At 35.1% G+C, this 24,710-nt stretch overlaps 1 protein-coding gene and 1 non-coding gene across 5 annotated transcripts in view; one reads left to right on the forward strand and one right to left on the reverse strand.

Annotated features, from left to right (window-relative positions):
- Positions 1–24,710, reverse strand: part of Rasal2 (RAS protein activator like 2) — a 364,280-nt gene that overhangs the window by 256,905 nt on the left and 82,665 nt on the right. The window lies entirely within an intron of this gene.
- LOC124962532 (U6 spliceosomal RNA) lies at positions 22,448–22,554 on the forward strand. The gene has a single exon (XR_007104538.1). It is a non-coding gene; the product is annotated as a U6 spliceosomal RNA (small nuclear RNA).

Raw genomic sequence — 24,710 nt, forward strand, 5'->3', positions numbered from 1 at the left:
GTTTAATTTTTCTGGACAAAAGCACCTGTTAATTGCAACAGCAATTAAAATGGTAAATGATTGGGGCTGGGGTTGTGGCTCAGTGGTAGAGTACTAGCCTTGCATGCATGGGGCACCGAGTTCAATCCTCAACACCACAGAAATAAATAAAGGTACCGTGTCCATCTACAACTACCAAAAAATTTTTAAATGGCAAATGATTCATCTTTAATTTTATAAAGATTTCATATATTAGTTGAAAAAACTAATGAAAATTTTATAAACTGCTTTTATTCTTTCTGTACAGAACATAGGATAGACTTTCTCAAATCTTAAAATCCTATGTAGATCTTTACATCCTCAATGTTGTATGGAGCTGTAGTACCTTCATTTTTATACTGTAAAATCCATTCCAATGTATGAATTTACTGTCATTTGTTTAACCAAATTACTGAAAAGGATATCTGAGTTATCTCTAGGTTTTGCTATTGTGAACAATCTTCCTATGAACTTTCTCATGTATGTCTCTTGGTACACATATTCAAGAATTTTTCTAGGGCAAATATGCAGAAGTAGAATTGCTAGGTCACAGGCTAAAAGCAGGTGTTAACTTTAGCAGGTAACATCATAGTATTTTTCAAAGGGCTTGTACCAATTTACAGTACCATCAAGCACAACAAGAATTCCTATTGTTCTATAATTCCTTTAACACTAATGTCAACTTTTTAAACATTTATTCACCAATAGTCTGTAATCGTTTTTCTTTGTGGTTTTAAGCTATGTTTTCCTGATTACTAATAAAGTTGAACATTGTTTGATAGTTATTAGTAAACTGTACTTCCTCTTATCCTTTTATATGCAGTAACACTTGAAGTTATTTATTCATTTTCTATTGAATGATATGTCTTTATATTCTTATCTCACAGGAGTTCTTTATTCTAGATTTTTTTTCTTTTTCTTTTTTTGCTACTTGATATTGAACCCAGGGGTACTTAATCACTGAGTCAAATCCACAGCCCTTTTTAATTTTTAATTTTGAGACAGGGTCTTGCTAAGTTGCTGAGGTTGGCCTTGAACTTGAAATTCTCAGCCACCCTAGTCCCTGGGATTACAGGTGTGTGCTACGATACCCAACTTTTTCTAGATTTTAATCCTTTGTTTTCACACGTTGCAAATAGCTTCACACTTTGAGGCTTGACTTTTCCCTCTCTTTGTAGTATTAAAGTTATTTTAACATGTTTTTAATGAGTGTGAATGTCCTGCAAATTTGCAAATAGATTTTTAGGCATATATGACATGATAACATTGGCAGTTATTTATTTTTTGAAACAATGAAATGGACCATCAAGAAAAGATAACACTTTTGAGGATTTAAGATTCTTATTTCTTACATTGAAAGTCTAAAACATTCTACATATTCTCTTTGTTCATTTTTATTTTTTTCATTTGATATAGTTATATTGATTTCCTAAAATTTTATTAGATCTAGAATTCTCTTAAGTCTTCATCTTGGGGTAGTGGATTTACATCTTTAAGATATATGGAATCCAAAGATTTATGTAACCTTATTAGTACTGATAATATATATGAATATGAAAATACATAATGTACATAGTATATATGAATAGTATGTATAGAGAGAAAATTTTTAATAACCTTTATTGTTTTATGATCATAACAACAGCCTTGGGATAATAGATCTAAGGGTCTTTAATTCAGAGTCCATCATAATTGGTGTTTCTTTTTCTGGAGATATGAATAACATTTTTTAAGATTCATCTAGAAAATAATGTCTAATTTGATAAGGCATTTTGTTTAGTCCTGATGTCATAAAAAAATGATTAATCTCCAGCAGTATATTTGAGAGGGAAAATGTCAAGTGTGTTAGAGGAAAATAATCCATTTACTGGACACCTACACTACAGAGAGTATCTTATAGATACGGTCTTTTTTAATTCTCACAGCGTTCTATGAAGTAGGCTTCATAAATGAAAATGAAGTTCACTCCCAAAGCCACACAAAAATACCAGAGCAATAGTTATTAAGCAGAATATTTAGCAAACTATAAAGCAACAATTCAAACACAAGCCTAGTAACTCTTAAACCTTGTAATAATTCATATTGTACATTATTTAAAAGATCACTTACAATTAACCGTACAAATGCAGATAATTAAATAGTAAATATTTAATGATCTTCTATTAGGGGGAAAGCACTATGTTGACTGCTGGCAAATTATAAGTGATCTGGATTGTAGAATAGAATATAAGCTTTAAACTCAGAGATGAAATCTTCCTAGTTCCAACCACATCTCTCTATTTGACTGCCCCTACACAAATCACTCAATTTCTTAGTCTTACCCTAAATTTAAAATATGGAACTAGAGTGGAATATATGTATTATGTATGTGTATCTGTGGTAGAACGGGAAAAAGATTTGTTAGGTTTTAAAGAAAATGAATAGCCAGGCATGGTGGTACATGTTGTAATACCAGCAACTCAAGGGTCTGAGGCAGGAGAATCACAAGTTGAGACCAGCTCAGTAACTTACTGAGATCCTGTCTCAAAAAATTAAAAGGGTCAGAGATGTAGACCAATGGTAAAGTGTCTCTGGGTTTAATCCCCAGTACCCCAAAAATAAAAATAAGAAAAAAGTAAATGAGTAAGCAAAAATAGTATATACAATTGGCTTTTCATATCTGTGGGCTATCTACATCAGTGGATTCAACCAATATAACACCAAAAATGCAGTAAGGCCTATGATGGTTCCATCTGCAAGTAATTCAGAGATTATTTAAAGTACACAGGAAGGTATACATAGGTTATATGAAAATACTACATGACTTTATATAAAAGACAAGAGCATCCAAGGAGTTTGGTAATCTTATAGGATCCTGCAACCAACCTTCCATGGATACTGAGAGATAACTGTAGTCAAAATTAACTTTGACATTATTATCCTATGTACATGTATGAATACATAAGCGGTATGAATCTACATCATGTACAACCATAGAAATGAAATGATGTACTCCATTTGTGTACAATGAATCAAAATGCAGTCTGTAAAAAATTTTAAAAATAAATTTAAAAAAAAACATGGAGATGCTAAAAAAATTAACTTTGAAAATTCTTCAATCACTCAAACTATCATCTCAAAAATGCCATCTCTTCAAGGATTCTATACAACTATTTTTATTTTTCATTATTTGAAGAAGGCAGGTTAAGCAGTAAAAACACTTGGCTGGGCATGCTGAGCCCAAAATATCTATCTACATTTAAACCTTAAAATCAATCTTTGTGACAAGTGACTATAACAAATTTGTGCAAGTCTCAAGTATGTATGAGGCAATGTAGTTCGCAGGTATGAGGAAACAGAAAAAGTAGGTTCCTCTCAAAGAAAATATTTAAATCAAGGTAGGGAAATAACTACCTGTGCTAGCTACTAAGAAGGAGTAAGATGAGGAAGGGGCAAAAAAATTAAATGAAAGAAAAATTTCAAAACAAAGGTTAAAGAATTTTCAAACAATTAAGTTTTATAAAGCATAATGTCAAAAAACCATGCCTTTGGCTTTTTAGCAATGCAGATCATTTAAGTTCTATTCCTTTGAATGTAAAAAAAATTACTAAATTATAAACAAACAAAATTAATTTTACTGTCATAATGCTTCTCCAACAAACTTCTAATCAGGAAAAAAAGGCAGAAAAGGAGGAATTATTTGTGGTATTTATTTTGGTCAGTAGTATTCATTTAATAACATGACCCACATTTATTCCATGAACCATATTTAAAGAGCATTATATTGTTGGTAGATGGGGTTAAAAGACACCAGAAGATTATCAGTCTATATGTGTTTTTTCTTAATTTCTTCCACTCCCTTGGTGCTAGGGATATGAACCCCTGCCTTTCTGATTCCAAAGCCGGTACCCTATGGGATGGGCTATATCGTCAACACATTAGTCTATATTTGTGAAGGAGAAGCAATACATGTAATTGCCAAAGGAATTCAAACCCAACTTATTTGTCACAGCAGAATAACCTGCAATTGTTGGGAATAGCCCCTCAAGTGTGATACAGTTTTTCATTGCTTCATGTTTAGCTATAGAAATCTGACCCTACTAAGAGCCTTTTTTCCTTTAAAAAATAATTCCCTGATTCTCCAGTTGTGACTTAGTCTGGCAATGTCTATTGCCTTCAGCCAGGGATCAGCTTCTCTGTGGGAACTGGAAATGTGCACATACCCAAGAAATGATGCAAGATCTGAACTTTCCACAAAGGCAAAGCCAGCATCCTAGCCTTCAGACTTCTGTACTTCTTCCCTCTCCTAACCAGTCCTAGGAGATGGAATGCAACGGAAATAGTTGTGCAGCCTCAGAGAGGGAAGTACTGCAAATTAAACATTCATTTGCCTGCTTAGATTCACATTAACAGCAGAAGTTTGTAGGCCTCTAAATTCCTCACCATTTTCTTCTCTTGTGAATTCACTTCTAGCTTTGGAAGCTAAATCTGTTCATTTATTGATTGCTGCTTAAGCTGGGACTATATATATATATATATATATATATATATATATATATTGCTGGTTTTATTATTTAAAGAAAATATTAAATCTACTTTACACTGATATAGATGTGTCATATATAACAGCCGTCTGAAACATTCAGACTGTCTCAAAAGAGATACCAAGATTTCAAAAGTGTTCTGCATGAGACAAACGTCATTACCCTATGTACATGTATGATTACACAAATGGTGTGACTCTACTTCATGTACAACCTGAGAAATTAAAAGTTGTACTCCATTTGTGTACAATGAATCAAAAAAATTTTTTTTTAAAATTAAAAAGCATTCTGCATTTGAACACAGTTTTAAAATAATTTACATACATTTTTAAAAATTTCTCATTCATTCATACTTCTACTATACTTTCTACCAATGCATTTTACTAAGTATTTTAAGGTATTTCTGGCTTACTCACAAAATTATAATCTCATGTTTAAGCTCCTTTCTGTTCCTCACAGTCCCAGCAGAGTATATGGTATATTGTCATCAAATACTTATTGAAATAAATTGAAGTAGTATGGATAGGACACCAAATCTTTACAGTGACAGGAAGAAGAAAAAAGATATGGCACAAAGGACCTTAAAAGTCTAGAGGAATTATTTTCAATTCCCTTTCCCATCCCTACTTGCTACTGCCTCACTACTAAAAACTAAAATAAACTAGTGATGCTAACAAGTTATCAAGTAGTCTGAGGTTTTATTTTGTGTCCATATACTTCCCCACCACCATAATCTATGTTTTACAGTTATAAAATGTAAGTATTATGTTTGTCTTTCCATAAAAGGTTATAAGAATTTGATTCACATAAAAGCAACCTTAGACATATACAAATAAACTGTCTTCTTTCAGCAAAATGAAGTTGTTTTTTATCCAGTGTGTGTTGATATAAAAACATTAGGATTTTGCTGCAATTTATTCATTCATTTCTTATGTTATTCAATAAAAAGGTATTTACTTATTGTCTACTATGTGCCACAAACTTCCCTAGGACTTTGGCTCTTAAGGACTACTTTAAATTCTCTTTAAATGAAATTACTGAAGTGATATAATAATTGATGGAATGGATGTTCCTTTGGAATGTGGCAAGAACAATGGACTACTCAAATTAGAATAAGGATTTAGAAACCTTTATAGCTCTGAAGAGAAGATAGTACTTGTTTTAGTCAGCTATTTCACTGCTGTGACTAAATGATCTGACCAGAACAATTTTAAAGGAGGAAAAGTTTATTTGAGGGCTCACAGTTTCATAAGTCTTAGTCCACAGAAGGCCAGCTCCATTCCTCAGGGCTGAGGTGAGGCAGAACATCATGGCGGAAGAATGTGGCAGAGGGAAACAGTTCACATCATCAGGAAGCAGAGGGAGTCTCTACTCTCTAGAGAAGAAAATCTCATATCTATACCCCAAAACTACACCCCAATTCCAATCTCCTCCAGCCACACCTTACCACTTCTGTTACCACTCAGTTAATCCCTATTAGGGGATTAAATCACAGATTGGGTTAAGATTCTTACAACCTTCTCTTCTGAACCTGCTTGCCTTGTCTCACACGTGAGCTTTTAGGGGACACCTCATATCTTCAAACCACAGCAGTATTGAACTGAGAACAGGCAGGAAGGAATTTACACTGAGCAAAGGCTAACATGTAAACAGTAAAAAAGAAAATTTTATTTCAAATAATTTCTGCTGAAATCAGGGCTCCTCCAAATTTGGTTTACTGGCCTACAGTAGGCCTCAAATTATTACAAGGCTATCTAAAGATGAATGCAAAAATAGAGAATAAGTATTTAAAAACCTTTATAGCAATGTGACAAAGTTGAATCTAATTGTTAAAAGCTTTCTTTTTATATTTTTAATTTCCTTCATTTAGACATTAATTTTTATTGTACTTTCTAAAAATATTGGTTCACAACGGATGGAGAATGTTAAAGAGCACAAATAGTTTGCAAAGGCTAATGTTAAGTGGAACTAATTCTGACTATAACTCAAATTTTTCCTGCTTTTAAACTTCCTTTTAGATCTAGAGTATACACTAAGGGGCTTTTCTACTAACTTCAGGAAGAACTGTACCATGTAGATTATGACTAAAAACCTTAGGCATCTCAGTGAATTAAGCAGTAACTGATTTACGTTCTCTGGTACATATTGTCAGAGGCAAAAGTAATTACATGATAACAGAATACTATTCAACTTAATTTTTAAAGGATTTGAAACCAATAATCCTTACCATTCTTTTGTGAGGCAGACCTTGCACTTCTTTGGAATCATCTTTATTTAAAGAATTCAAATGCAAGTAAGAAATAACACTTTGATTCACATATAATTCAAATAAGAATAGGTCTTTACCATCTAAAAATTTATGCTCTAAAATGGAAAACCCCCAGTGAATGCTTATTTCTGCTATAAATAGGGGATATTTTTCCATACTATGAAACTACAACAAAGTTTAATGCACATAAGATCATATATCAAAGGCCCATCAACTCAGAAAAAATCCTCAAGTCAGGGCTAGGAGGCACTGGGTTCAATCCTCAGCACCACATAACAAAATAAAGGGATTGTGTCCATCCACAACTAAAAAAACTATATATTAAAAAAAAAATCCTCAAGTCAGCCTCTTTCACTGAAGTCATTAGATCATGTATTTCTTCTTCTTTACTTTGCACTCAGTTCATCCCAATAAAAATGGATTCTTTCCTGTCAGTTTTATTAGTAGCTGCTTTCCTTTTAGATTTCAATGAATCAGGGCACTGATACGATTTATAAAATATAAAAATATTTAGTAGGAATTATGATACATAAGGTAAAACTTAATGAACATATGCAGGTAATCTCAGAAGTACAAAACCACAAAGAAATGCTTAAGATATTGTGCATAAAGCCTCACACATTTTGTTACCTATTTTCTTCTAATTGCTTGGAATATCCTTTAATTTACAAAATTATGGATAAGTACCTTTAATTCTCTTGATTCTTATCAATGAGAAACTAGATATTATAGACATATACTTAGGAAAATCAAGTAGTTAGCCTATGGTGAAATGAAAAAGAAAATAAACATAGATTAGACTCATTTCTTAAGTATCTGTCCATCAAGGAAGAGGAAATTCCAAATATATCAGGGTTTCTTAAACTCATTTTAGACCACATAATTTTTGTAGGAAGGGGAGGAAGTAGATAGCGTATGAACTGTAGAAAATTTAGCAGGATCCCTGGCCCTACTTGCTAGATGCAAGTAGCATACCCTATGCAAGTAGCATACCCATGACAATCAAAAATGTCTCTTCAGATGCTACCTTCACTGAGAACCAGTCAACATTATATAATAGTAGTTCCAAACTTGTTTCCCCAATATTTACTATCAGTTTAAAAAATTCTGAGCATGTATCTTGTAGGTATATTTAAAAATTAAATACATGGATTACTGTAGTAATTATATAATTATATAATGTGTGTATATATATATATATCTATATCTATATATATATGGTATATATACATATCTATATATAATACCTTATCTGAAATTCTTGAGATTAGAAATGTTTCAGATTTTTTGTTTTTTCAGATTTTGGAACGTTTGCATAGACTTTATTTACCATTTAAGTATCCCTAATCCAAAATCCTCAAAGGTTTTTTTGAATGTTTGGAGCACTTCAGACTTCAGATTTTCAAATTAGGGATTTCCAATCTGTACACAGTGTAAAGCACAGAAATATAAATTTCAACAGAATGAGATTAAAAACATTAATAAACATGCTAATACATTTATCCTATACCCCCAGGGTTACACATAACAATGTTTTTGAGACAAGTGGTATCAATTACATTCACAGAAAGGAGATTTGATTCTAGTATCAACTTGGTTACTCAATAAATCTCTGGTTCTCCTTTATCTGGTACTTTACTTGTATTCAAAAAAGGATAGATAGATGTCAGTAATTCTACCACTTCCAATAACCCAATTTTTGAACTGACCCCACTACTGAAGCATGTTAGTAAGATTTTCATCACTATATAAAGACCTGAGATAAAAGGAAAAGAAGTTTTTGATTCAGAGTTTCAGAAGCTGCAGTCTACTGTCCCAGAGAGACATTGCTTTGGGCCTGTGGCAGCACAGCTTATCATGGTGGGAGCACAAAGCAAAAAAGACTGCTAACCTCATAGCAGCCAGGAAACAGAGAGGGAGAAAAAGAGAAAGGAGCTGGGGTCCCAATATCCTCTTGAAGGGCACATACCCAATGACCTAGTTTACTCCAACTAGGCCCTACCTCTGAAAGGTTTACCATCTCCCAGTAGGGCCACAGACTGCAAACTAAGCCTTTAGCACTTGGTTCTTTAGGGAACATTAGCCAAACCACAGCATGTAACAATAACTGGTCATTATATTCTCACATGACAATCAATTTTTATTAAAAATACCAATGAATATAAGAACTATAATTATGGCTACAGCTAAAAGTTCTTATTTATGCCATAATGATGTAGCCATATAACAGTGGTTTGGGAGAATATTTTCAATCTTTGGCATATAGTAACTGGTGGTTGATAATGATATAGCTGCTATCTGTGTAATCACTCCAGATTTTACAAAGGAAAAATAAAACAACATTTGAAGTGTGCCATGATAATTGCTTTGGTTATGTGCCTTTATCTTGGATACTTCTACCTACCATATAGGTGTCAATTTCATAACTGATACCAGTGAATATGACTCTATATTAACCAAACATAGTGGTCCCATATATGAAATTACACTTGATAGCTTTTTAGAGGTTATAAAACTGAGAAATTAGGTATTTTAAGTGACTCCTGCAGTTCATCACCCTATAAAGACACAATTTATTTCACACTTAGGCTAATATAGATATTTGCAAATAATGGAAAATATATTTGCTATCTAAATAGTAATACTCCATAAATGTTCACTGAATAAAATACAGAAATGAATGTAAGTTTAAGGATTTCTCTATTTCTAGGTTTTACTTAATATGCTTTTAGCAGGAAATATTTTAAATAATCTGTGAAATAAAGCTACTTTAGTCATAGACTTTTGGTGACATTATTAAAATAGTACTAAAAATGAAACTGTTATCATTCACTTCCTGTCATGACTAAGTGAGTAATACTGAATTTAGCCTCCTGCTATAAACAACTAAAAAACCAGACAAAATATGAGAGATACACTTTTTTCAGGTATTAGATAATGGAGAGCACAGAGCTGTGATGCCTAAGAAAAGGAAAACACACCAATAAACTCTATAATAATCTCAGATTTTAAGCTGTAGACATTTTCTGAATATTGGTACAGGGAGAGAAAACAGGCAGAACACAAAGGTCTTAATGAATTTGAGCAGACAGAAATGAGAGTTCAGAGAGAATAGATTGGTAATTTTCAGGGTAAGGTTCAAGAAAAAAGTGAGCTACACAGAGAAAAAGATCCAGAAATCTACCTAGGGATTACCTTGGTTAAACTATACTTGAGTAGAATTAAACTTTATGACCTCAGAGAAAGAAAACTACTAAGAAGCTATAAGCTAAAACCTTTCGATAACTCACTTGGGACTGGAAGATCCCTAAATCAGCTAGGCATGGAGGTGCACACCTATAATCCCAGCAACTCAAAGACTGAGGGAGAATTGCAAGTTTGAAGTTAGACTCAGCAATTTAGCAAGACCCTCAACAATTTAGCAAGAACTTGATGCAAATTTTTAAAAAAATAGCTCAGTGGTAAAGTGTCCCTGGGTTCAAACCCCATACCTACCCACACACAAAACAAATCCCTTAAAAATACTCAGAACATTCCATACCTATCCCACAAAAGGTAACATGTTAGTAGTTAAGACTAAATTAGGCCTAGAAAAAAAAGACTACTTTAGACTTACCCTTAATAAAGTTTCAATCAAGACTTAAACTAATTCTCAAATTTAAACTCATTACAATTAAAGACAGACAACAAAAACCAAACCATCATCACTGTAATATTAACAATGTCTGTCATTCAATCAAAAATTACAACCCATGTAAAAAAGCAAGAAAATATAACCCATAACCAGAAATCAGTAAGTACAGAAACAAATGATAGATGTGACAGAATTAGCAGACAATAAAATAGCTACTATAAATGTGTTTAAGGATTTAAAAGACAACATCATTATAACAAAGAAATGGAAGGTATTTTTAAAAGAATCAAGTGAAATTTTTTAGAACAAAATATATCATCTCTTTTTTTTGGTATCGGAGATTAAACCCAGGGCACTTAATTATTGAGCCACAACCCCAACCCTTTCCTCTTTATTTAGAGACAGGGACTCGCGGAGTTGCTTAGGACCTCAATAATTTACTGAGCCAGGCTTTGAACTCATGATTCTCCTGCCTCAGCATCCCAAGTCTCTGGGATTACAGAGTTCACCACAACTAGCCATACAGTATCTTTTTTTTTTTTTTTTTTATTGTATACGAATGGGATACATGTTGTTTCTCTATTTGTACATGGAGTCAAGGCATACCATTTGTGTAATCATACGTTTACATAGGGCAATGATGTTTGATTCATTATTTTTTTCCCTTCACCCCCACCCCTCCCACCCCTCTTTTCCCTCTATACAGTCCTTCTTTCCTTCATTCTTACCACACTCCTTATCCCTAACCCTAAACCTAACCCTAACCCTAATACTAACCCCTCCCACCCCCCATTATATGTCCTCATCCACTTATCAGCCAGATCATTCGTCCTTTAGTTTTTTGAGATTGGCTTATCTCACTTAGCATGATATTCTCCAATTTCATCCATTTGCCTGCAAATGCCATAATTTTATCATTCTTCATTGCGGAGTAATATTCCATTGTATATATATATATAACAGTTTCTTTATCCATTCATCAACTGAAGGACATCTAGGTTGGTTCCACAATCTGGCTATGGTGAATTGAGCAGCTATGAACATTAATGTGGCTGTATCTCTGTAGTATGCTGATTTTAAATCCTTTGGGTATAGGCCAAGGAGTGGGATAGCTGGGTCAAATGGTGGTTCCATTCCAAGCTTTCTGAGGAATCTCCATACTGCTTTCCAGAGTGGCTGCACTAATTTGCAACCCCACCAGCAATGTATGAGTGTTCCTTTTTCACCACATCCTCGCCAACACCTATTGTTGCTTGTGTTCTTGATAATTGCCATTCTAATTGGGGTGAGATGGAATATTAGTGTAGTTTTGATTTGCATTTCCCTTATTACTAGAGATGTTGAAAATTTTTTCATATATCTGTTGATTGCTTGTAGATCTTCTTCTGTGAAGTGTCTGTTCATTTCCTTAGCCCATTTGTTGATTGGATTGTTTGTATTCTTGGTGTAGAGTTTTATGAGTTCTTTATATATTCTAGAAATTAGTGCTCTATCTGAAGTATGAGTGGCAAAGATATTCTCCCACTCTGTAGGCTCTCTCTTCACATTACTGATAGTTTCCTTTGCTGAGAGAAAGCTTTTTAGTTTGAATCTATCCCAGTTGTTGATTCTTGCTTTTATTTCTTGTGCTATGGGAGTCCTGTTAAGGAAGTCTGATGCTAAGCCAACAAGTTGAAGATTTGGACCTACTTTTTCTTCTATAAGATGCAGGGTCTCTGGTCTAATTCCGAGGTCCTTGATCCATTTTGAGTTGAGTTTTGTGTAGGGTGAGAGATAGGGGTTTAATTTCATTCTGTTGCATATGGTTTTCCAGTTTTCCCAGCACCATTTGTTGAAGAGGCTATCTTTTCTCCATTGCATATTTTTCGCCCCTTTGTCCAGTATGAGAAAATTGTATTTATTTGGGTTTGTGTCCATGTCCTCTATTCTGTACCATTGATCTACCTGTCTATTTTGGTACCAATACCATGCCATTTTTGTTACTATTGCTTTGTAATAGAGTTGAAGATCTGGTATTGCAATACCCCCTGCTTCGCTCTTTCTACTGAGGATTGCTTTAGCTATTCTAGGTTTTTTATTCTTCCAGATGAATTTCATAATTACTTGCTCTATTTCTGCAAGGTACATCATTGGGATTTTAATTGGAATTGCACTGAATCTGTATAGCACTTTTGGTAGTATGGCCATTTTGACAACATTAATTCTACCTATCCAGGAACAAGGGAGATCTTTCCATCTTCTAAGGTTTTCTTTAATTTCTTTCTTTAGTGTTCTGTAGTTCTCATTGTAGAGGTCTTTCACCTCTTTTGTGAGATTGATTCCCAAGTATTTTATTTTTTTCGATGCTATTGTGAATGGGGTAGTTTTCCTAATTTCTCTTTCTGAAGATTCATCACTTACGTATAAAAATGCATTGGATTTATGAGCATTGATCTTGTAACCTGCTACTTTACTGAATTCACTTATGAGTTCTAAAAGTTTTCTGGTGGAATTTCCAGGTTCCTCTAAATATATAATCATGTCATCAGCGAACAGGGATAGCTTGAGTTCTTCTTTTCCAATTCATATCCCTTTAATTTCTTTGGTTTGTCTAATTGCTCTGGCTAGAGTTTCAAGGACGATGTTGAATAGAAGTGGTGAAAGAGGGCATCCCTGCCTTGTTCCAGTTTTTAGGGGGAATGCTTTCAGTTTTTCACCATTTAGAATGATATTGGCCATGGGCTTAGCATAGATGGCCTTTACAATGTTAAGGAATGTTCCCACTACCCCCATTTTTTCTATTGTTTTGAGCATGAAGGGATGCTGTATTTTATCGAATGCTTCTGCATCTATTGAAATAATCATGTGATTCTTAACTTTAAGTCTGTTGATATGGTGAATGACATTTATTGATTTCCGGATGTTGAACCAACCTTGCATCCCTGGGATAAAACCCACTTGATCGTGGTGCACTATCTTTTTAATATGTTTTTGTATGCGATTTGCTAAAATTTTGTTGAGAATTTTTGCGTCGATGTTCATTAAGGATATTGGTCTGAAATTTTCTTTCCTCGATGTGTCTCTGTCTGGTTTAGGTATCAGGGTGATATTGGCTTCATAGAACGAGTTTGGGAGGGTTCCCTCCTCTTCTATTTCATGGAATACTTTGAGGAGTATTGGAATGAGCTCTTCTTTAAAGGTTTTGTAGAACTCGGCTGAGAACCCATCTGGTCCCGGACTTTTGTTTGTTGGTAGGCTTTTGATGACCTCTTCTATTTCATTGCTTGAAATTGATTTATTTAAGTTGTGTATGTCCTCCTCGTTCAGTTTAGGTAATTCATATGTCTCTAGAAACTTGTTGATGTCTTCGAGGTTTTCTGTTTTATTGGAGTATAGATTTTCAAAATAGCTTCTAATTATGTTTTGTATTTCACTCGTGTCTGTTGTGATATTTCCTTGTTCATTCCGAATTTTAGTAATTTGAGTTTTCTCCCTCTTCCTCTTTGTTAGTGTGGCTAAGGGTTTATCAATTTTGTTTATTTTTTCAAAGAACCAACTATTTTGTTAATTTTTCCAATTGTTTCTTTTGTTTCAATTTCGTTGATTTCGGCTCTAATTTTAACTATTTCCTGTCTTCTACTACTTTTGTTGTTGGTCTGCTCTTCTTTTTCTAGGGCTTTGAACTATCGTGTTAAGTCGTTTATTTGTTGATTTCTACTTCTTTTGTTGAATGCGCCGATGAAATAAATCTTCCTCTAAGTACTGCTTTCATAGTGTCCCAGAGATTTTGATATGATGTGTCTTTGTTTTCGTTTACTTCTAAGAATTTTTTTATTTCCCTCCTGATGTCTTCTGTTATCCATTCATCATATAATAGTGTATTATTTAATCTCCAGGTATTGGAGAAGTTTCTGTTTTTTATTCTGTCATTTATTTCTAATTTCAATCCATTATGATCTGATAGAGTACAAGGTAGTATCTCTATCTTCTTGTATTTGCTAACAGTAGCTTTGTGGCATAAAATATGGTCTATTTTAGAGAAGGATCCATGTGCTGCTGAGAAGAAAGTGTATTCGTTCTTTGTTGGATGGTATATTCCTTATATGTCGGTTAAGTCTAAATTGTTGATTGTGTTATTGAGATCTATGGTTTCTTTATTCAATTTTTGTTTGGAAGATCTATCCAGTGGTGAGAGAGGTGTGTTAAAATCACCTAGTTTTATTGTGTTGTGGTCTATTTGATTTCTGGAATTGAGAAGGATTTGTTTGACGTACATGGATGAGCCAATGTTCAGGGTATAGATATTTATGATTGTTATGTCTTGCTGATTTATGCTTCCCTTAAGCAGCATGTAATGTCCTTCTTTATCCCTTCTGACTAGTTTTGGCTTGAAGTCCACATTATCTGAAATGAGGATGAATACTCCAGCTTTTTTGCTGTGTCCGTGTGCATGGTATGTTTTTCCCCATCCTTTCACCTTTAGTCTATGGGTATCTCTTTCTATGAGATGAGTCTCTTGCAGGCAGCATATTGTTGGATTTTTCTTTTTAATCCAATCTGCCAGTCTATGTCTTTTGATTGATGAGTTCAGGTCATTAACATTCAGGGTTATTATTGTGATATAATTTATATTCCCAGTCATTTGACTCATATTTGTTTTTTGACATGATTTGGTTTCTCCTTTATTTGGCTATTCCTTTAGGCTAGCGCCTCCTGTTGCTGATTTGCATCATTGTTTTTCATCTCTTCCTCATGGAATATTTTGCTGAGAATGTTCTGTAATGCTGGCTTTCTTTTTGTAAATTCCTTTAGCTTTTGTTTATCATGGAAGGATCTTATTTCATCAATTTGAAAGTAAGTTTTGCTGGGTATAAGATTCTTGGTTGGCATCCATTTTCTTTCAGAGCTTGAAAAATGTTGTTCCAGGCCCTTCTAGCTTTTAGGGTCTGGATTGAAAAATCTGCTGATATTCTTATTGGTTTCCCTCTGAATGTAATTTGATTCTTTTCTCTCGCAGCCTTTAAAATTCTGTCTTTATTTTGTATGTTAGATATTTTCATAATAATGTGCCTTGTTTTGGGTCTCTTGTAATTTTGTATATTTGAACTCCTGTAAGCCTCTTGAACTTGGTTTTCCAGTTTATTCTTCAGATTTGGGAAATTTCTGACATTATTTCATTGAATAGATTATTCATTCCTTTGGTTTGTTTCTCTAAATCTTCCTCAATCCCATTAATTCTTAAATTTGGCCTTTTCATGATATCCCATAATTCTTGTAGATTCTGTTCATGATTTCTTACCATCTTCTCTATTTGGCCAACTTTGTTTTCAAGATTAAATATTTTGTCTTCAGTTTCTGAGGTTCTGTCTTCCAGGTGTTCTATCCTATTGGTTATGCTTTCTATGGAGTTTTTAACTTGGTTTATTGTTTCCTTCATTTCAAGGATTTCTGTTTGTTGTTTTTTTTTTTTTTTCAGTATCTCTAACTCTTTTTTGAAATGATCTCTTGCTTCCGTATTTGGTCTTTTAACTGTTGACTGGTGCGATCATTTAATACCTGCATTTGCTCTTTCATCTCCTCCTTCAATGCCTGCATTTGCTCTTTCATCTCCTCATTTGCTTCTCTGATTGTTTTAATTATGTACATTCTGAACTCCCTTTCTGACATTTCTTCTGCTGTGTTGTCATTGGGTTTTATTGATATAGTATCTAGGTTTGTTTGGGACATTTTCTTCCCTTGTTTTCTCATATTGGTCAGCTGTTAGTGGGACCCTGAGATATTGCAGATTTCCTCTATTGGCTTATAGTGCCCCAGTAGATTTCCAGTGTATCACCTCCCAGCCTTCAGTAGCCTGAAGTCTTGGAGGAACTTGATAATGCTATGCTTCCGAAGAAAGCTGCCCCTAGACCCCTACTGGTTCCAGGTGTCCGAGCTGGCTCTGTGCGGAAAGGCTCTCACTGGGGGCCTGCACCGTGCAGCTGGCTGTGTGGGAGGAGCCCACCGCCGGAGTGTGGAAGGCTACCTGGGGAAGACTCTAGTTGCCCTGCCCTGCTCTGATAAGCCACCCCTATCTGTGCCTGCCACCCAGGCCAAGTTTCGCCCAGGGGGGAGACTCACCCGTGACTCTATTTTTGTCCAAGTCTCTCAATGCTTCCCCTTCTTGAGTCCTGGGTTCTGGAGCGACTGGAGATGCAGTCACCCTCTAGGCCGCCATCTTGGATCGCCCCGTGGAAAGAGCCTGCGGCCGGAGTGGGCAGAGCCACCTGGAGAAGTCTCTGTCTGCCCTCCCCTGATCCCAGAGGCTGCTTGTGGATCGATGCTCTCCGTTGGCTCGGGGACTTGTGGCTGGCTCTGTGTAGAAAGGCTCTCACTGGGCGGTCTGCTCTGAGAAAGCTAGCCTTGAAAGGCGCCTCCCACCACAGGGGGCCGGGCTGCTTGGGGAAGTCTCTGGCTACCCTGTCCTGGTCCCTGAAGCCGCTTGTGGGATGGAGCACACAGCGCTGGCTCCGGGACTTGGAGCTTGTTCTGATTAGAAAGGCTCTCACTAGGGGGCCTGCTCCGAGAACCTGGAGAAGCTGGCTGTGTGGGAGGGGCCCACCACCGGAGTGCACAGGGCTGCCTGTGGAAGACTCTAGCTGCCCTGCCCTGCTCCGATAAGCCACCTCTATCTGGGCCTGCCACCCGGGCGAGCTTTACCCAGTGGGCAGACTCACCCGTGGCTCTATTTTAGTCCGAGTCTCTCAATGTCTCCCCTTCTTGACTCCTGGGTTCTGGAGCGACTGGGGATGCAGTCACCCTCTAGTCCGCCATCTTGGATCGCCCATACAGTATCTTTTAACGAAAGATTTTAATTCATAGTCAGAACAGCTGATTGCATACCACAAAAAGAAATGTCAGTGCACATGAAGATACAACAACTCAAAATATGTCAATGAAAAACAGGGAAAAAGGAATAAAACAAAGACCAGTGGTGAGTGGGAGGCTAACAAGCAATCCGGGAAGGAAAGAATAATGAGGGAAGGGAGATGAATATACTTAAAATGAAAAGCTGAATTGTTTTGAAATTCAAACTAAATATTCATAAAACAACAGAGCCCAAACAAGATGAAACCAAGGAAATCACTCAAAGACACAGAAGTAAACTGGTAAAAACTAGTTGTGAAGAAAAACAGAAGAAGGTAAACATTACATGCAGGGGAACAAGTAAGAATGGCTGTTGAATCAAGTCTCAAGGAGATGGAATGCTTTTAATTTGCAGAAATAAAAGGATCAAAATTTTATACTTTGCAAAAAAAATCCTTCAAAAGTTAAAAAGATACTTTTTTGAACTATATAATTCTAATGCACTAATATACAAAAAGTTACTTTTCAAAAAGCTAAATAAATTAATTGCCAACAGACTTCTTGAGAAAGCAGAAGCAAAAAATAATAGTAATTGAGAGTAGAAATCAGTGGAACTGGAAACAGAAAAACAACAGAGAAAAATCAACAAAACCAGAAGCTGGTTCTTTGAATGGAACAACAAGATTAATTAATCTCTATCCAGGACAACCAAAATAAAAGAAGCTGAACTGTCAATACGAGACAGGGGTGGGGGAGGAAAGAAGAAAGTCATCATTATTGATCAAATGGATATACATAGATAACAGATGAATGTTACAAACAACTCTGCCTACAAAATTGGTTAAGTTAAATGAAAAAATTCCTGGAAAGATATAATGTACCAAAATTTGCACAAAAAGGAAACAGATAATGTTAATAGCCCTAAGTCATTTAAAGGCATTGAATAAATAATAATCTTCGAAAAAAGAAAGCACCAGGTACCATTTCCACGGTGAATTCTACAAAACATTTAGAAAATAACAATTCTCCATAATCTTTATTAATAGATAACAGAAGAAGTATTTTATGAAGCCAGCATCACCTTAATATCAAAACCAGATGAGACATTATAAAAAGGGAAAACTTCAGAGCAGCATCTCTAAGATCCTCAACAAAATAATATCAAATCAAATCCAACAATATATACAATGAATTATGTATACTACAACCGAAAGATAGGCAAGATTGGTTCAACATTTCTGTGTGTGTGTGTGTGTGGTGCTGGTGATTTAACGCAGGGCCTTGTGCATGCGAGGTAGGCACTCTACCAACTGAGCTATATCCCCGTCCCTTGGTTCAACATTTGAAATCAATGAATGCAATCCACTATATGAACAGGATGAAGAAGAAAATGGCCATACAGTTAGAAGACAAAAGGCTGAAAAAGAGTCCAATACCAATTTATAACTTTATATATTTATTTATTTTTGGTACTGGGGATTGAATCCAGGGGCACTCAACCACTAAGCCACATCACTAGTCCTTTTCATTCCTTATATTGAGACAGGGCCTCACCAAATTGCCTAGGGCCTCAGTTACTGAGACTGGCCTCAAATCCACAATCCTCCTGCCTCAGCCTCCGGAGCTGCCCAGATTACTGGCATGTACCACAATGCCTGGCAGTAAATGTTTAAGAACTCACTTGGGTTTGGTGATATACAATGGCTGGGGAGACAAAGTTCACTGGGTTCACAGAACAGATGGTTTGTAAATGGTTCTCTTTGGGGCCAAAATAGAGAATAGTGTATGACAGTCTGCCCAGGTGTACTGCAGACATTAATCTTCTCCTGTGGTAGGAGCCGAGTTGGTGAGAGATCAGAGGCATTTCTTCTTTGGCAGGTCTGGACTTTGGGCAGTAAAGGAACTTTGGAGAATGTCTCTTCTGCACTAGGAGGGAGAGAAACAAGAGGAAGAGGGACCTTGATTCTGAGGCAGGCCCTTTAAATGGCTCATTATGGGGCAGGGGGAGTAGTAACTCAGTGGTAGAACACTTGCTTACTATGTAGGAGGCCCTGGGTTCAACTCCCCAGCACTGGAGGGAAAAAATGACAATAAAGACTCTGTTAAAAACCCCAAATTGGAGCCAGGCAAGCTGGTAAATGCCTGAAATCCCAGTGCCTCAGGAGGCTGAGGAAGAAGGGTCAAATCTGAAGCTACCCTGGGGAACTTTCAGAGACCTGTAACAACTGAGAGAAACTGGGGATGCGGTTCAGTGGCAAAGTGTCCTGGGTTCAATCCCTAGCCCCCTCCCATCCCCTGCCAAAAGAAGAAAAAAACAAATTGCTCAGTACACTGAAAACTGACACACTTTTGGATATTATGCTCAGTTCCACCAGAAACCATTTGTCTTTCTCCACTCCATGCTTTTGAAACCCACCATATTGGGTCTATTTCATTCTCCCTTACTGTTGAACATTGTCCTTTGCCTTGTGACACCCTGCATCATCTTGGAACTCTGCCAGCAAGAGGGCCATCCCTGATGGAGCCTTAGACCTCCAGAACTGTAAACCAAAATAAACATCTTTTCCCTGAAACTTATCTACTCTATAGTACTGTTACTGATAACAGAAAATACACTAATGCAAACAAAGAAATAAAAGCTATCTGGATCGGAAAGGCCAATATAAATCTACCCTTATTTGCAAATGATATATGACTCCCTGTGGAGAAAAAAAAGCAATCTACAAAAAAAAGTCTCCTGGAACTAAAAAGGTGTTATGGCAAGGAGAGAAGGCAAATAAATAACAGTCAACTACTTCCCTTTATGCCAGAAACAAACAAATGAATTTGAACTTAATAAAAACAAATTCAAATAGCACCCCTCCCCAAAAAGAGGAAAAGAAATACTTAGGTATAAGTATTATAGATTCTGTATGCAAATGCTACAAAACAAAGAAATCAAAAATATGGATAAGTAGAGAAATATTTCATATTCATTAAGAGGAACACAATTATCAAAAAGGTGTTGATTCTTCCCAATTTGTTCTGTATATTCACTGAAATGGCAATAAAATTTGCACCAAGTAATCTTGTGGATACAAACTTTCTCAAATTTATATGAAAAAGGAAAAGGCCTAGAATCACCAAGACAATACTGAAAAAGAAGAAAATTGAAGGATCACACTTCCTAATTATTTTTAATGCATTTTTATTTTATACTACCAGATTTTAAAATGTATTATAAAGCTGTAGTAATCTAGACCATAGAGTATTGGCAAAGAATAGACAGATCAATCCAACAGAAGAGAAAGCCTGGGTATAGACTCATACATATTATAGTTAACTTGTTTTTGACAAAGGCAAAAAGGAAATGAAATGGAAAATGTTCTTTCAACAAATGATGCTGGAACACTGAATGCCTATACACAGAAACAATGAACCTAGATGTAGACCTAACATGTTTCACAAACAGAAGCTAAAAATGGAACACAGATCTAAATGTAAAATACAAAATCATAAAACTTCTAGAAAAAAACATAGGGAAAATTCTATGACCAACTATAATCCCAGCAATTTATGACGGTGAGGTAGGATTGCAAGCTCAAGAACAACCTCAGCAACTTGGCAAGACCCTGTCTCAAATGAAAAATAAAAAGAACTGTGTGGCTCAGTGGCAAAGTGCCTCAGAATTCAATTCTCAGTACACAAAAAAAAAAAAAAAAGAAAAAACTTTCTAGGACCTGGAATTTGTCTAGCTTTTAGATGACTTCAAAAGCACAATCCACGTAACAATATGATAAACAGGGCTTAACTAATGTGTAAAACACATTTCCAAGAGAATAAAAAGACTAAAAACTGACAATATTTGTAAAACACATAATGGATAAAGGACTTCCACCTAAAATAAATAAATATGTAAAGTTTAAAGCTCAATAATAAGAAAACAGATGACCTGATTTAAAAAATGCACAAAAGATCTGAACAGACACTTTACCAAAGAAAATATACAGATAGCATATACATAATATGAAAGATGTTCAACATCATCTGTCATTAGGGACATGCACATCCAAATGACATTTGTTGTTCTAATACTACACACATATTAGAATGACTAAAAAAAAAAACTAACAGTATCAATTGCTAGTGACAATACAAAGCAACAGGACTTTCATTCATTGCTAGAAAGAATGCAAAATGATATACGTTAGAATCTAGTTTGGTATTTTTTTTACAAATATAAACACAGGCCGACTCTACAAATCAGCAATCTTAATATTAGGTATTCACACAACTATTTTAAAACTTTTGAATACACTTAAAAACCTGCAAACAGATGTTTGTAGTATGTTTATTAATAGTCACCACAAACCAGAAACAACAAAAATGTTTTTCAATAGGTATATGGATACTATTCAGCAATAGAAAGGAATGAGTTATTAAGTCATGCAAAGACAGATGAATCTTAAATACATAATATACTAAATCAAAGAAGTCAGATTGAGAAGACTATATACACTATGATAGCAATTAGATTCTAAAAAAAGCAAAAGTAGGGAAACTAAACAGATCAGGGGCAGAATGTGACAAAACAATCTATCTCTAATGAAAATGTGTGGAACAATATCACTCAAAGCAGTGAGGGGAAAAGGTAGTACCATAAGAAATTCTGGAAATGAGTATAGTCTCTAAGACTAAGAATAAAGGAAATTATATGTAAGCACCATACTCTAGTGATGGAGTTATTTCCCACAGGAATATGAATTAACAATTCTGAAACTGCTACATATGTTGGAATTGAAAAATTAAGTAAATGGGTGTTGGATGGTAGAAACCAGGTTCCTCTTTGTTGGAGTAAACGTTTACAAGTAAAGTCAGAAGAATGATCTATGTAGTAACAGATCATTGTTGGGAGACATTGATATGAACTCATGTTTAGCTTATACAAAACAGATGGTTACTTACAAAAATATTTACTAATATGTGTACATTAAAGAGCTCAGTATACACAGATTTATTTCCTTGCTCAGTCAGCTAAGACTAGAAGCAACAATGCCCCAAAATAAACAAGCATGCCTAATGCCCAGATCCTGATTTCACACTGTTCTCCAGTATAAGGAACCAGAGCTCTTTAGAGAAAGTGCTGATTCTAAAACTGGGGCAAGAATTATACAAGATGGAAATACAGAAGATGGGTCTGTAGTGCTCATGTTGGCAGCACACATACTAAAATTAAAAAAATACAGAGAAGATTGGCACAACCCCTGCACAAGGATGACACAAAGATTCATAAGAGTTGTTAGTTTTTAGAAGAAAAGATCGTGAAAATTTTCATCATATAGAAATGATAAATGTATAAAGAGATACAATGCTTAACCTGACATTATGCAATGTATATATGCACTGAAATATGGCACGGTAGCCCATTAACGGATATAATTTTTATGTTTTTTATATATCAGCTAAACTAAAAATTAAAAATATGGGCCTGGAGCATCTTTTAGCATTAGAAAGGACATGCTCGAACAAAAGCTCGAGGATGGATTATGTCCAAGGGACAAAGCTATAACTGAAATAATACCTAATGGTCAAAGCTAGAAAATTAGAGTGAGAAAATACATAAAGTACTCTTGGATAATAACTCAAAATATAAAATAAATATCCATGAATGCATAGTGATAAATAAACAAACACATAGGACTGGGGTGGGACAGACAAATCTCCTGTGCACAACAATTTTAAATAATTTGTGCATCTATTCCACCATGAAGTGGAGCGTATCTTCTCACTCCTTAGAGCAGTGACTGCCTTCCAAACAATATGATGTATGGGAAGAGGGGAAAAAATTAGTAACTTCACAATGAAGAAACTATCTCAAATACTATCTCAGTAAAGTGGTCAAGGTCAATATCAACAGTGATGTCATGTTGACAGGGTGTACCCTTGACCTGATGTAATAAAAATGGCATTTTATACTTCTGTGTCTTTGTCTTTAAAAAATCCTAACCCCTCTCTAATCAGAAGAAAAACAATAGCAAATTCCCAAATGAGGGCACATTCTACAAAATATCTGACCAATACTCAAAACTGTCAAGGTCACCGAAAACAAGTAAAACATGAGAAATTGTCATAGCTAAGAGGAGCCTAAAGAAGATATAAAAGTAAATGCAATGTGGTATCTTGGATGGCAACCTCAAACAAAAATATCAAGTAAAAACAAGGAAATATGAATAAAGTATAAAGTTTTCTTAATAATAATTATCAATACTGGTTCATGAATTCTAATAAATGTATCATAATGGTGTAAATTATAATAGAAAATTGTTAAGAGTATATAGGAACTCTATATCTTGATAATTTTCCTATAAATTTCAAACTGTTCTATTATTAACACTATTATAAAAGTCATAAAAGCATTAGAAACACAAAAGCTGGTTCTTTGAAAAGATTAATAAAATTGAAAAACCTCTAGCCAGATTCATCAATGAAAAAGGGAGGGAAGGTACAAATTAGCAGTATCATAAATGGTGATGTCACTACAAGTTCTATAGACACTAAAAGGACAATATGATCAGCATTATGTCACTAAATCCAGTGATGTAAAAGGAACACGCTTCTATTTCTTATCTGATATGAAAATTGGGCAGGAGGATTAAATTTCTGTGGTGTCTTCCTCTCAGCTACAACTAATGTCTTTGGTTGTAAGCTGTGGTTGTTTGTACAAAGAGTAAATCATGTTTCTTTCCTAAATCTTTTAAGGATTATTTAGTATGTTTGTGAAGTAACATTTCAGGTACTTCTACTGAGAAGCTAATTTAAAAGTAGCTGGGTAGCAATGGGGTCTTCTTTTCCAATATCTGTTTTTGTTTTTTGTTTTGTTTTGTTTTGTTTTGTTGGTCTTAGATAATTTTCCAAGAGTGGGAAAGGGAAATAATTATTTCTCAAACAAATACTATATTGTCTTTATGTATTCCTGCTATCTGATTCAACTTTGACTTTATAGACATTAAGAGAGGAGATAAATACCATTGAGATAACTCAAAACATTTCAGTAAGATTACATGGCTGGTATGGTTTAGATGTGGTGTCCCCCAAAAGTGTGAGACAATGCAAAGAAGGTTTGGAGTCGAAATGATTGGGCTATAGCCTTACCCTAATCAGTGAATTAATCTCTGATGGGAGTAACCTGAATGGTAACTGAGGCAGGGGGGGGGATTGGGAGCGTGGCTATGGGGTATGTATTTGTATTTGGAGATTGGAGTCTCTCTGTTTCCTGATCATCATGTGAGTTGATTCCCTCTGGCTCACTCTGAGCCCTGACTAGGACCTCTGAAACCATTAGCCCTCAAATAAACTTTTCCTCCTCTACAATTGTTCTGATTGGGTTTTTTTTAGTCATAGTAGTGAAAAAACTGACAAAACAATGACTTTTTATGAATGGTTTTAAATATATGGAAAAAATGTT

Source organism: Sciurus carolinensis, chromosome 12 (genome assembly GCF_902686445.1).
Source record: "Sciurus carolinensis chromosome 12, mSciCar1.2, whole genome shotgun sequence".
Lineage (NCBI taxonomy): Eukaryota > Metazoa > Chordata > Mammalia > Rodentia > Sciuridae > Sciurus > Sciurus carolinensis.